The sequence below is a fragment of the Pelophylax lessonae genome (genome assembly GCF_965119305.1).
Source record: "Pelophylax lessonae genome assembly, chromosome: 7".
NCBI lineage: Eukaryota > Metazoa > Chordata > Amphibia > Anura > Ranidae > Pelophylax > Pelophylax lessonae.
Genome location: NC_138774.1, coordinates 201684239 through 201696455, shown reverse-complemented (window position 1 = coordinate 201696455; position 12217 = coordinate 201684239). Strand labels below are relative to the sequence as shown.

Genomic DNA, 12217 nt, shown 5'->3' with positions numbered 1-12217 from the left:
TAATCCTAAATACCTTCTTGCACAGCACCGCTCTGCGGTCACATGACCTCCCTCTGCTGGCTGGCATACGTCAGAGGGGAATCTCAGTCCCTCCCACTGCTCTCAGTTTGGGGGGAGAGTGGCCGAAGGTCACGTGAACGCAGATTGGTGCTGTACAAGAAGGTAATTAGGATTATAAATTAAAAAAAATAAAAGAAAACACAAACACACTGTACTTAGTATCTTCATAAAAAGGAAAAAAAAAAGGAGGGGACAGAAGTGACTTAGGAATCTGACTTTTCAACCACTTTAAAGTGAAACTTTATTATGAAAATTAAGTCCTGCTAAATCACTTGAAGCTGGCCCCCTTTTGCAGGTATAGCTGTGTAAAACTCTGCTTAGTTGCTCTTCATTTTTAGGCACTGTTGAGTTTGTAGAGGCTGATCTGCTGACAGTCTTTAAGCAGAATTAAACCCTTCTATCCTTTAAAGCCAAGGAAGCTGCTTCTGTTTGATCTTCAACTGCCATGGTGCTACACATGATCAGTTAGGACACCAGCCATTTGACTGTTTGGTTGAGGATACACAAAAATGTGATTGTTAGCAGTTCCAGGGTTGTAATGGGTAGGTTTAGTTTAGCTTCATGATTTACTTCTGTTCAGAGGCTCTTGACTTCAGCAAAATAACTGCCTCCAGCAAAAAGAAACCGGAGCAATGCTGGAGGCATTTTACAGCACACACTAATTTTGATAGGTACCCTTCCCCACTTCCAAGAGACAGTGCCATCCCTCAGAAGTTTGGCCCCCTTCTCCTTCCCCCGCCGCCGAGCCAATCAGAACGCGCATTCGCAGTAGGGAGCCGCCCATGAAGGCTTCACTGCCGGGCTTCACTGCCGGGTTCCCTGACCGGCAATGGTGGCGGCAGCACCCGACAGCCGATGGAAACATCAGCTGCGGTGCCGACATCGCTGGACTCTAGGACAGGCAAGTGTCCTAATATTAAAAGTCAGCAGGTAAGTGTCCTAATATTTAAAGTCTCTGCTTAAAGCCTTCAGGAATCCAATCAATGAATTGCACCAGTCGATTGCAGGCAACACCTGACAGCCTAAACCACATCCAATGTATGAAGAACCTTGTCCCCTGGGAATCTGAGGCTTGGGACAGAAGGAAGGTACCATGATATCTTGGTCAAGGTGGAACAAAGAAACCGACTTACATAAAAATGACAGCTGAGTCTGAAGTACCACCATGTCCCTATAGATTACAAGGAACAGGAAAAGCCAATTCCAAGTTTCTCTGACCAAATGAATATCCTGGATGGGTTCAAAAGGGAGATTTCTGCAATACAGAAAGTACCAAAGTACCAAATTAAGGTCCCACGAAGCCAAGACAGTCTTAACTAGTGTGAAAATTCACATGCCACCTTGAAGCACCAAGGAATGTGAAACAATTGGTCTCTAAAATAGGACTGCTAGGGCCAAAATCGAAGCTCGTACTTTTTTTGAGCTTCAGGTGTTTTGCCTCAGGGGAGAAAAAGCTCATATGTGAACAAGGGCCATTGAAATGAATGGGATTTTGTTTGTTGGGCATTTTGAGACTTCAGAGATGAGCGTTTTACGAGCTGAAAAATGCTCAGGTGTGAATAGGGCCTTAATCTTTTTTTGACAATTGATGCTTACAAGTTAAAAATCAGTATTTTTTGCTAGAAATTTACTTAGAACCCCCAAATATATATATATATATATATATATATATATATATTTGGATTTTTGTAAGAACTTACCGTAAAATCCTTTTCTCTGAGTCCTTTGACAGACGCAGCTCTTAATGCTTCTTCACTATTGGGTTATGCGCCATCTACAGGAGTAGACCAGGCAGTGAAAAGTTTTCATTTGACATGCCTATAGGGGCTGTCCCTCACAACATAACCCCAGACACACAGTGCTCTCAAATCAGTTTCGTAGCAAGCAGTGAAAAAAGACAGAACCAACCCCATTTTAGAGGGGCGGGAGCTGCATCTGTCAAAATCTGTCAAAGGATTTTACCGTAAGTTCTTACAAAAATCCAATTTTCTCTATCATTCTTTGACAGACGCAGCTCTCAATGCTTCTTCACTATTGGGACGTCGCAAAGCAGTGTAGGCATGAGGGGTGGGAAAAAAGAACCAACTGTTAATGTACATCCAAGGCTAAAAAACGTAGCCAACTGGGCGACAAAAAAAGCTCAACCCAAACCAACAGGAGCTTACCCCCCAAACAAAAAATTCACCCCCATAAAGAGAAAACCAAGTCTCTTTGTCAAACAGCAGCCCGCAAAAACTTGCGGCCCAAGGAAGCATCCAAGGATGGCAACAAATCAACCTTGTATAATTTGGTAAAAGTGTGCACAGACGACCAAGTCGCCGCTTCACACACCTGAGCAACAGAAGCCTGATGGCGAAAAGCACAAGAGGCACTCGGCGCTCAAGTAGAATGCGCCCTCACAGGGAAAAGGAGGAACCTAACCCCTTAATGAATAGGCCTGAACAATTGTCTGCCTGAACCATTTTTATATGGTCGCAGCAGATGCAGATGATATTCCTCAGGAAGGACAAACAAGGAATCAGATGTCCGAAAAGACTCCGTGGCTGACAGGTAAACCCTGATCGCCCAAACCACATCCAGCTAATGCAAAGCAAATTCCTTGGGATGCTTGGGCTTAGCACAGAGCAAAGGAAAAACAATATCTCCATTGAGGTGGAAAGCAGACACCACCTTAGGGAGAAAAGACCTATTAGGCTGTGGAACAACCTGATCCCTATGAACGACCAAAAAAGGTGAACGGCACTTGGGCGTCAAACACGAAAGCAAGCTACTCACTTGGGGGGGGGGGGGGGGGGGGGAGAACCTCTGGGTGAGTCGTCTAGGATGGAAAAGGACCTGGGGGTACTGGTAGACAACAGGCTTGGCAGTGGCATGCAATGCCAAGCCGCTGCAAGCAAAGCCAACAGAATAATGGGATGTATAAAAAAGGGGATTCACTCCAGAAATAAAGAGATTATTCTCCCACTCTACAAGACTCTGGTCCGGCCACATCTGGAGTATACTGTCCAGTTCTGGGCACCGGTCCTCAGGAAGGATGTGCTGGAACTAGAGAGAGTCCAGAGAAGGGCAACAAAAATAATTAGGGGAATGGAGGGCATCGGCTATGAGGAAAGACTACAAGCACTGAACTTATTCTCTCTGGAGAAGAGACGATTGAGGGGGGATATGATTTCAATGTACAAATACTGTACTGGCGACCCTAGCATAAAGGAACAAGCTTTTCAGAGAAAGGGAATTCAATAAGACATGTGGCCACTCACTAAAACTAGAGGAAAAACGGTTTAACCTTAAAATACGTAAAGGGGTTCTTCACTGCCAGAGCAGTAAGGATGTGGAATTCTCTTCCACAAGCAGTGGTATCAGCAGGGAGCATCGATCGTTTCAAAAAAATTATTAGATGGGCACCCTAAAGACCACAACATACAGGGGTATACAATGTACGGTTAACAGAAAACAAACACACACACACACACACACACACATCATAGGTTGAACTGGTGTCTTTTTTCGACCTAACAAACTATGTAACTCAGACACACTGTGAGCAGAAGTGAGAGCCACCAAAAAGGCAACCTTCTGAGACAACAAAGGCAGAAATATCTCCCTAATATTTTCAAAGGGGGGCCGTTGAAGATTAGACAACACCAAATTCAGATCCCATGGCGGCAAAGGGGATCTCCTCGGCGGAGCCAGGTGACACACCCCTCGAATAAAGGTGCGGATCAAGGAATTAGGCCAGGGGAGGTTGGAAATAAATGGCTAAGGCCAACACCTGACCTTTAATCTTACCTAAAGCCAAGCATTGCTCAACTCCCTTCTGCAAGAAGGCGAAGACCCTCGCCACCAAAAACGAGCGAGGATGCAACTTTTGTGACTCACACCAGGTAATATACACCTTCCAAGTACGATGATAAAACTTCCTGGAAGTAGCCTTCCTAGCTCTCAACAAGGTAGGAATCGCAGAATCAGAGAGGCCTCTGTCTCTCAACACCTGGCCTTCAACCACCACGCCGTTAAAGCCAGCGACCATAAAGCAGGATGGAAGATCGGCCCTTGAGACAGCAGATCCTCTCTCAGAGGCAGCCGCCAGGGAGGCTCGATGACCATCTTTACCAGGTCTGCGTACCAAGACCGGCGAGGCCAGTCTGGGGCCACCAGAATCACCGGCACCTGTTCCACCGCCAACCTGCGGAGGAACCTTGACAAGAGCTGTATCGAAGGAAAGGCATAAAATCAGCCGATATCGGTTCCAAGACACCACCAACGCATCTGTGACGTTGGCCAGAGGGTCTTGAGCCCTGGCAACAAACTGCCATACCTTTTTGTTTAGACGAGACGCGAACAGATCCACCTCCGGAGTTCCCCATCGGGCACACAGGAGACGAAAAATTAAAGTTACTTACTGGTAACGTCTTTCAGGACAGCACTTCTGAGAGAACCTGGCTCCTCCCTTCATAGGAAACACCACCCCAATCTAATTGATTTAAGCCTCCTTCCAGCTGGCTGCCTGAGTTCTTTAAGAGTACCTCCGGCCACTGGGGAGACACAAAAATATATCATAATAACCTGCATCCTTTGATCATCTTATATTCAGACATTCTTCGGGTGGGTATTAGTGCTGTCCTGAAAGACTACTGGAAAAGACGTTACCAGTAAGTAACTTTAATTTTCCCTTGTCTTTCAGGACAGGCACTTCTGAGAGGATAAGCAAGTACTTACTTTCAGGGTGGGACTATCGTCTGCAGGACTTTTCGCCCAAAAGCCTGATCCTTAGCGGATAGTAGGTCCAGTCTATAGTGTCTGGAGAAGGTTGTGTAACTGGACCAGGTTGCTGCCCGACAGATCTGCTCCAGGGTAGCTCCAGCCCTTTCCGCCTGAGAAGCCGCTATTGCCCTAGTAGAATGCGCCCTGATACCCATAGGAATCTCCTTTCCGGAAAGCCTATAAGCCTCACTAATGGCTAGCCTTAGCCATCTGGCTATTGAGCATCTGGACGCCTTGGTACCTTTCTTTGAACCAGTAAATAAAACAAAAAAGGAATCTGACTTCCTGAACTCCTTCGTGCTGTTTAAGTATTGCAGAACACACCATCTGACATCTAATTTGTGAAAAATAATTTCCTGTTCCCTCACAGGATCTGAACAAAACGTTGGTAGTACTATCTCCTGGTCTCTATGGAACTTTGAGACCACCTTGGGAAGGAATGCTGGATCGGTCTTAAAAATAATTTGATCTGCAAAAATCTGTAAAAAAGGTGCTTCAACTGAAAGGGCCTCTAGCTCACTAACCCGTCTGGCAGTAGTGATTGCCACTAACAAAACTGTCTTGAAGGTTAAGGTTTTCACCAAACAAGACTCCAATGGCTCAAATGGTTCTTTAATGAGGGCCTGCAAAACTAAAGACAGATCCCACATTGGAAATGGGAGACCTCCTGTTGGTCTCTGTCTATTCAAAGCCTTAAAGAAATGGATCACCCAGGGATCCTTTGTTAAGGGAGTTTCTAGGAACACGCTGATGGCTGACACTTGGCTTTTCAGGGTGCTGATGGCTAACCCTTTGTTTGCCCCCTCTTGCAGGAACTCGAGTACTGACACTGTGCTTCCTGTGTCTAAAGAGCTTGCTTTGCACCAACCTCTGAAAAATTTCCAAGTTCTTAGGTAAATGCTCTGTGTCTCTTTCTTTCTGCTTCCTAGCAGAGTTAGCACCAGTTGGTCCGAGAAACCCTTGCTCCTTAACAGTTCTTCAGAAGCCAGGCTGCAAGGCTCCAAAGTTGTGCCTGAGGACAGAGTACTGGGCCCTGATAGAGGAGATCTTATCTCACTGGTAATAACCAGGGGGGTTCTACCGCTAGGTGTTTTAGGGTCGAGAACCACGGCCTCCTTGACCAGTGTGGCGCTATAAGGATTAGCGTCGTACTTTCCTCCTGAAACTTCCTCAGGACCGCTGGTATTAGCACCGGCGAAGGGAAGGCATAAGATGTGGGGAAAACCCAAGATTGAGCCAGAGCATCCACTCCTAGAGCTCCGTCCCATCTGCTCAGGGAAAAGAATTGAGTCGTCTTTGTGTTCTGCCGTGAGGCAAACAGGTCGATGTTTGGTATTCCCCATCTCTGGGTAATCCCATTGAACTCCTCCCGATTTAGCGTCCAGTCGCCTTCTCTTACAGTTTTCCTGCTGAGAAAGTCAGCTAGTTGGTTTAACTCTCCCTTGAGATGAACTGCCGAAAGAGAGAGAACTTGGGACTTCGGCCCATTGAAAAATCCTCTTTGCCAAACCCCATAGGAGATTGCTCCTGGTTCCCCCCTGTTGGTTTACATATGCCACCACTGTGGCATTGTCCGACCGAACCTGGATTTGGCGTCCCTGCAAGTCTTCCTGGAAGGCTCTGAGGGCTAGCTCTACTGCCCTCAATTCCCTCCAGTGGAGGATTGTTTCGCTTCCTCCGGTTCCCAAGCCCCCTGAGCTAGCTTGGATCCCAGATGGGCCCCCCAGCCTGTGCCGCTTGCATCCGTGGTGATAATGGTGGAAGCTATCTGAACCCAACAGAGGCCCTGCGATAGATTTGCATCTTTTCTCCACCACCACAGAGATCTTTTTACTCCGGTTGGGATGTGGATTAAAGTATCCAGGGAGTCCTGGCTGCGGTCCCAAGCTTCCAGAATGAATAGCTGCAAGGGACGAAAATGCAGATCTGCCCACTGAACTGCTGGGATGGCCGCTGTTAGTAACCCCAGAATAGACAGACTGTCTAACTGAGATTGCTTGGTTGGTTTGTAACTGTCCTACCGCTTTGTTTATCTTCTGTTTCTTGTCCTCCAGAGTTAGGAAGACTTTTTGGACTGTGGAGTCTATCTGGTACCCCAAGAACAAAATCCTTTGTGTTGGTACTAAGGAGGATTTTTCTAGATTCAGTAGCCAACCCAGACTTTCCAGAATTCGTGTTGCATTCCGGAGGTCCTTGGACAATTGTTCTTGGGAGTGGGCGAACAGTAGCAGGTCGGCCAAGTACGCAATGATCGACAACCCCTGTAGGCGCATGAATGCCAAGGTCTCTACCATAACCTTGGTGAATATTCGGGGGGGAAGAGGAGAGGCCAAATGGGAGGGCTTGAAATTGCCAGTGTTGAATGTCCTTCCCTGTTTTTATGGCTAACATCAGGAACTTTTGGCTTTTCTCTGCAATGGGAATGTGCAGGTAGGCATCCTTGAGGTCTATTGAGGCCATATAACACTGTGGGGGTAGGATAGTCCTTATCGAACAGATAAGAGTCCATCCTGAACTTCCTGTATCTGATTGAACGATTCAGGGGTTTTAGGTTTAGAATTAACCTGTGACTGCCTGAGGGCTTTACTACCACGAAAATGTGGGAATAAAACCCTTCTCCCACTTCCCCTGGTGAAACCCTCCTGGTGACCTTCTGTTTCTTTAGGTCCTTGAGGGAGGAGAGTATGGCCATGGCCTTCTTTTCGCACTTTGGTAGATGGGTAATTAACATTCTGGCAGGAGAGGGGCTTGAGAACTCCAGCTGATAACCCTGTCTTATGATCTGCAGGATAAAGGGGCTGGAGGTGATCTCTTCCCACCATGGGAGAAAAGCCCCCAGTCTTCCTCCCACTGTGGTGAGGTTGTCATTGTGACTTCCTGGGCTGTTCAGGAGCGCGAAAAATAGCCCCCCCCCCATGGCCCTTTCCTTTTTGACTCCAAGATTTCCTCTGCCCTTCATATTTTCTTGGAGCTGAAAAGTTCTTTTGGGGATAAGACCTTCTGTTGAACCCCGTCTTTTTCCCCTGTTTTACTGAAAAGGATTTCTTCCGATCTGCCGTTTGATCTAGGATGGTCTCTAACCCAGGGCCAAATAGGTGGTCCCCTGTAAATGGGATCCCACACAGCTTGGCTTTAGATCCCCCGTCTCCTTGCCAAGTTTTTAACCAGAGGGCTCTCCTAGCCAAATTGGTTAAGGCAGATGACCTGGCTGTCATGCGCACCGACTCTGCGGAGGCATCTGCAATGTATGCTACTTCCCGTAGCAGCATGGGAAAGGAGGACAATATGGTCTCCTTAGCAGTACCCGCCTCAATGTGTGCTTTTATCTGTGTTAGCCAATACTCCATGTTTCTAGCTACCACAGTAATTGCCATCGCAGGCTTTAGGTTTCACAGAGATGAGTCCCATGCTTTTTTAAGGAGGGAGTCTGCCCGCTTATCCATGGGTTCGGGAAGCGACCCCATATCCTCGAAAGCGAAATCCGTATGCCTGGAGACTCGTGAAAAGGCTGCGTCCAGTTTAGGCGATTTGTTCCAGACCGCCAAATCCTCCTCAGAAAAAGAAAATCTTCTCTTTAGAGCTCTTGAAAAGAAGGGTTTCCTTTCTGGGTCCTGCCATTCTCCCTTTACGGTGTCTACTAGGACCTCCTGTACTGGAAAAACCTTTTTCTTAGGTTTGCCCAGACCCGCTTGCATCTGATCATGTAGGGATAAGGCTTTCTTTTCTTCTTGGATTCCCAGAGTAGTGTGGATAGCCGCTAAAAGGCCCTCCACCTCTTCCAGAGACAGCTTGTACCTAGAGGTTCTGTTGGATTCCCCATTCGACCCCTCTGCCTCAGATTCCCCTTGGGAATTGGGGGGTCGCACTCTTCCCCCTGACGTTTAGAAACCGCAGGTACCTCCCCACTTGTCGAAGGTAGTACCTGTGGCGTTGGAGCAATTTTCTGCCGTGCCGACTTGGGGGAACTCTGCGGAAGCTGGATATTAGCAAACAATTCCTTAAACGACTGGAAAGTGCTAGTAAGCTCCTTGACAGATGTGGCTAAGTCTGCATTTTTACTTTCAGTGTGCTCTCTGACTAAACTATCCAGACACTCTCTGCATAAAGGTTTAGTCCAGGATTCCCCCATGTTTTCTTTGCAGGGAGGGCATCTCTTCTTAGCAATACAAAAAAAAACAAACATAGTAAAAACATACTCCTACTAGTGCCCCCAGCCCGCACAGCTTGCCCCAACAGAGGGTGTTACTAGGGACGACCATCACCAAAAGATCCCACAGTGTGACCCTCAAGCCTCCCTGATCCCCTTAAAGAGCCTCTAGGGGAAAGGAAAATGGAGCTAGTGGGAGGCAGGTAAGGGAGTACCTCCCCAGGTCTCCTTGCCTTATGGTGGCTGGTGCTGTTCTCCCCCGGAGCAGTCCCTGAGACCTGTGCCTCTGACATGGCTCCTGGAGTGGCTCACGAACTCTTTCAAGCAGCTGTCCCCCAGCAGTTTCAATGCACCAGTCTTCATATCTGGCCCGCTCACCGTCGCGACCCGGAAGTTGCGGTTGCCGACGGAAAAGCCCGCCCCTACCGGAAGTGACGTCTCCAGTCATCCGGCCCGGTTGCTCCACACCGGGTTGTACAGCGGGGGGCAGTGCACAATCGGACTCTCTCCCCGAGCGTGGAGAGCAGGCCCCCCAGCCTGAACGCCCCCATGAGCGGGGCTGGGGTGATACATTTCTTGCAGCCGACAGGTAAGCGGGTCCCCCCTTGTGCTGTTTTTCTGGCCGCTTCTGAGAGTACCTGGCTCTCTTTTAGCTTCAGCTTCCCAGCCTCAGCTATGGCTCCTCTTTGGACAGTGTCTCCCCGCTGGAGGAAACACCAGAACTGAGGCAGCCAGCTGGAAGGAGGCTTAAATCAATTAGATTGGGACGGTGTTTCCTATGAAGGGAGGAGCCAGGTTCTCTCAGAAGTGCTGTCCTGAAAGACGACAAGGGAAAACTTCCTGATGCAGGGACCATTCCCCCTGATCCAGAACTTGACAACTCAGGTAATCCGCCTGCCAATTCTCCACACCTGAAATGTGAACAGCGGAGAGAGCCGGAACATGTGCCTCGGCCCAAATCAGGATCTCAGCCACTTCCCTGACCCCCCGGACACTCTTAGTGCCCCCCGGATGACTGATGTAGGCCACAGCCACGGCATTGTCGGATTGTACCCGAACAGGAAAGCCGTGCAGCCGAGGCGTCCAATGGAGCAGACAGAGTTTGATCATCCTTAGCTCCAGGACATTTATCGGTAAGGATGATTCCTCCAGCGACCACGTTCCCTGGACACAAAGTGTCCAGTACTCCGCCCCAGCCTGACAGGCTGGCATCCGTGGTGACCACTGTCCACAACAGTGGCAGAACGGACCTGCCTTGGCTCAGAGCGGGCGACAGAAGCCACCAAGAGAGCTCCAACCTCGTGAGACGGCTTAGACATATCATTCTGTCCAAGGACTGCAGGTCCTTGTCTCACTTGACAAGAAGCTCTGTTTGTAGAGGCCTTGTGTGAAATTTAGCAAATGGGACCGCCTCGAAAGTCGACACCAACAGCCCCAAGGACCTCATACACGTCCACAGGGAGAAGAGATCCATCAGCAACTGATCTCGCCCTGCAAGGCCTAAAATTTTCCCTCTGGGAGAAAGACCCTCACCTGAGAGGAGTCTAAGATCATGCCCAGGTAGTTCAGGCGCACTGACGGAGTCAGTGCAGACTTCTGGAAGTTGATGGTCCACCCGAACTCCTGAAGTGTCTGAACCGTGAATGCCAGGTTGCCCGACAAGGGGACAAGAGAGCTTGCCCTCAACAGGAGATCGTCCAGATAGTCGAGGATCGCCATCCCCTTTTTGCATAGCAAGTCAACACCGGGGCCAAAACCTTGGTGAATACCCTAGGAGCGGAAGCTAGACCAAAGGGTAATGCCACAAATTGAAAGTGCTCCTCCGCCACTGCGAAACGGAGACACCGCTGATGACCATCGTAAATAGTTATGTGCAGATACGCATCATTTACAGCTATGGAGGCCACAAAGTCCCCCTGATGTAAAGATGCTACCCCCGACCGAATGGATTCCATCCGAACTTCTGCACCTGCACAAAGCAGTGCAGTGATTTGAGGTCCAGAATTGGACGCACCTTGCCCTCCTGTCTGGGCACTGTGAACAGGTTTGAATAAAAACCTCAAAATCATTCCTGCTGAGGAACCGGCAAAATCGCTCCCCGTGCAAGGAGAGTTTGCACTGCTTCCCTGAGATCCTTCTATCGATCCGGAGACAGAGATTTGATGGAAAGAACCTGTCTGCTGGGCGAGACCAAAAATCGATCTTGTACCCTGAACTAATTAGTCTGTGAACCCATTTGTCCCGATCAGAGACGTCCAAGGTTCTTGAAAGTAACACAGACGTGTAGCTGCTGACCTTTAATAAACACACACTCACTTGTCCCACGATCCAACGATATGGCCAGCGGGAGCCTCGGTTCTCTCCCTCTTCTCCCCGCGGCACTGGCATCTCTAGCCTGGGCAACCGGCTGTGACAGCTTGTGGCTTCACAGCCGGGTGCGCACTGCACATGTGCGAGTGCCACTGCACGTCTTGAGTGGACGGTTAATCTTCTGGGACCTGTGACGTGTCCCAGAAGATTGCAGGGAGGGAGGTAAGGAGAACTTCCGCTCGAGCCACCTAGGTGGCCTGAGCGGAGGTGGGAGCGGGTAGCTGTCAAAACGAGGTCCCCCCCCCCCACCAAAAAAAAAAAATTACATGCCAAATGTGGCATGTCAGGGGGTCAGGAGGCCTTAAACCAGAAGTTTCACTTATGGGTGGAACTCCACTTTAAGCAGCAACAGGGTAATCTTACCCACAGTTTTTTTGTGAATGTAATCATTCAGTGACAGGCCAAACATACGTTCCTCCTGAAAGAGTAAAGGTTCGACATGCTTTTTACAGAGCTACTCTGCTGACCAACATTTTAGCCATGAGATCCTGCATGTGTAATAGCAAGACTCCTAGTCAGTTGCTGAATTCAGTCCTTTAATCCACGCACCTGCTTGCCTCAGTATTCCCACTACAAGGATCTCTCTCTCTCTCTCGTTGTGCAACGAGACCAAACCTTCAGGCTTTGGCACACTCCTACAAGGCTGCACTATTTACAAATCGTGACAGCAGCTGGGAGAGGATCCCCGTGCCCGCGCGGGGTACAGATCCTGGAACAGGTTACATGATCCATCCTAAAAACAGGTGGAACATATAACATTGTCCAACGGTGAACTGATCCTTTAAATACTGGGACATTGTCTACTGCGACCGTCAGTGACTTGTTGAGATATAAAAGTAAAGGCATACTCCATTTCTTAGTGAACTCACTTTCCAT

At 48.7% G+C, this 12217-nt stretch overlaps 1 protein-coding gene across 1 annotated transcript in view; it reads right to left on the bottom strand.

Annotated features, from left to right (window-relative positions):
* LOC309559654 (methyl-CpG-binding domain protein 1-like) overlaps positions 1 to 12217 on the bottom strand; it is a 58055-nt gene that overhangs the window by 1740 nt on the left and 44098 nt on the right. The gene's annotated exons all lie outside the window — the stretch shown is intronic.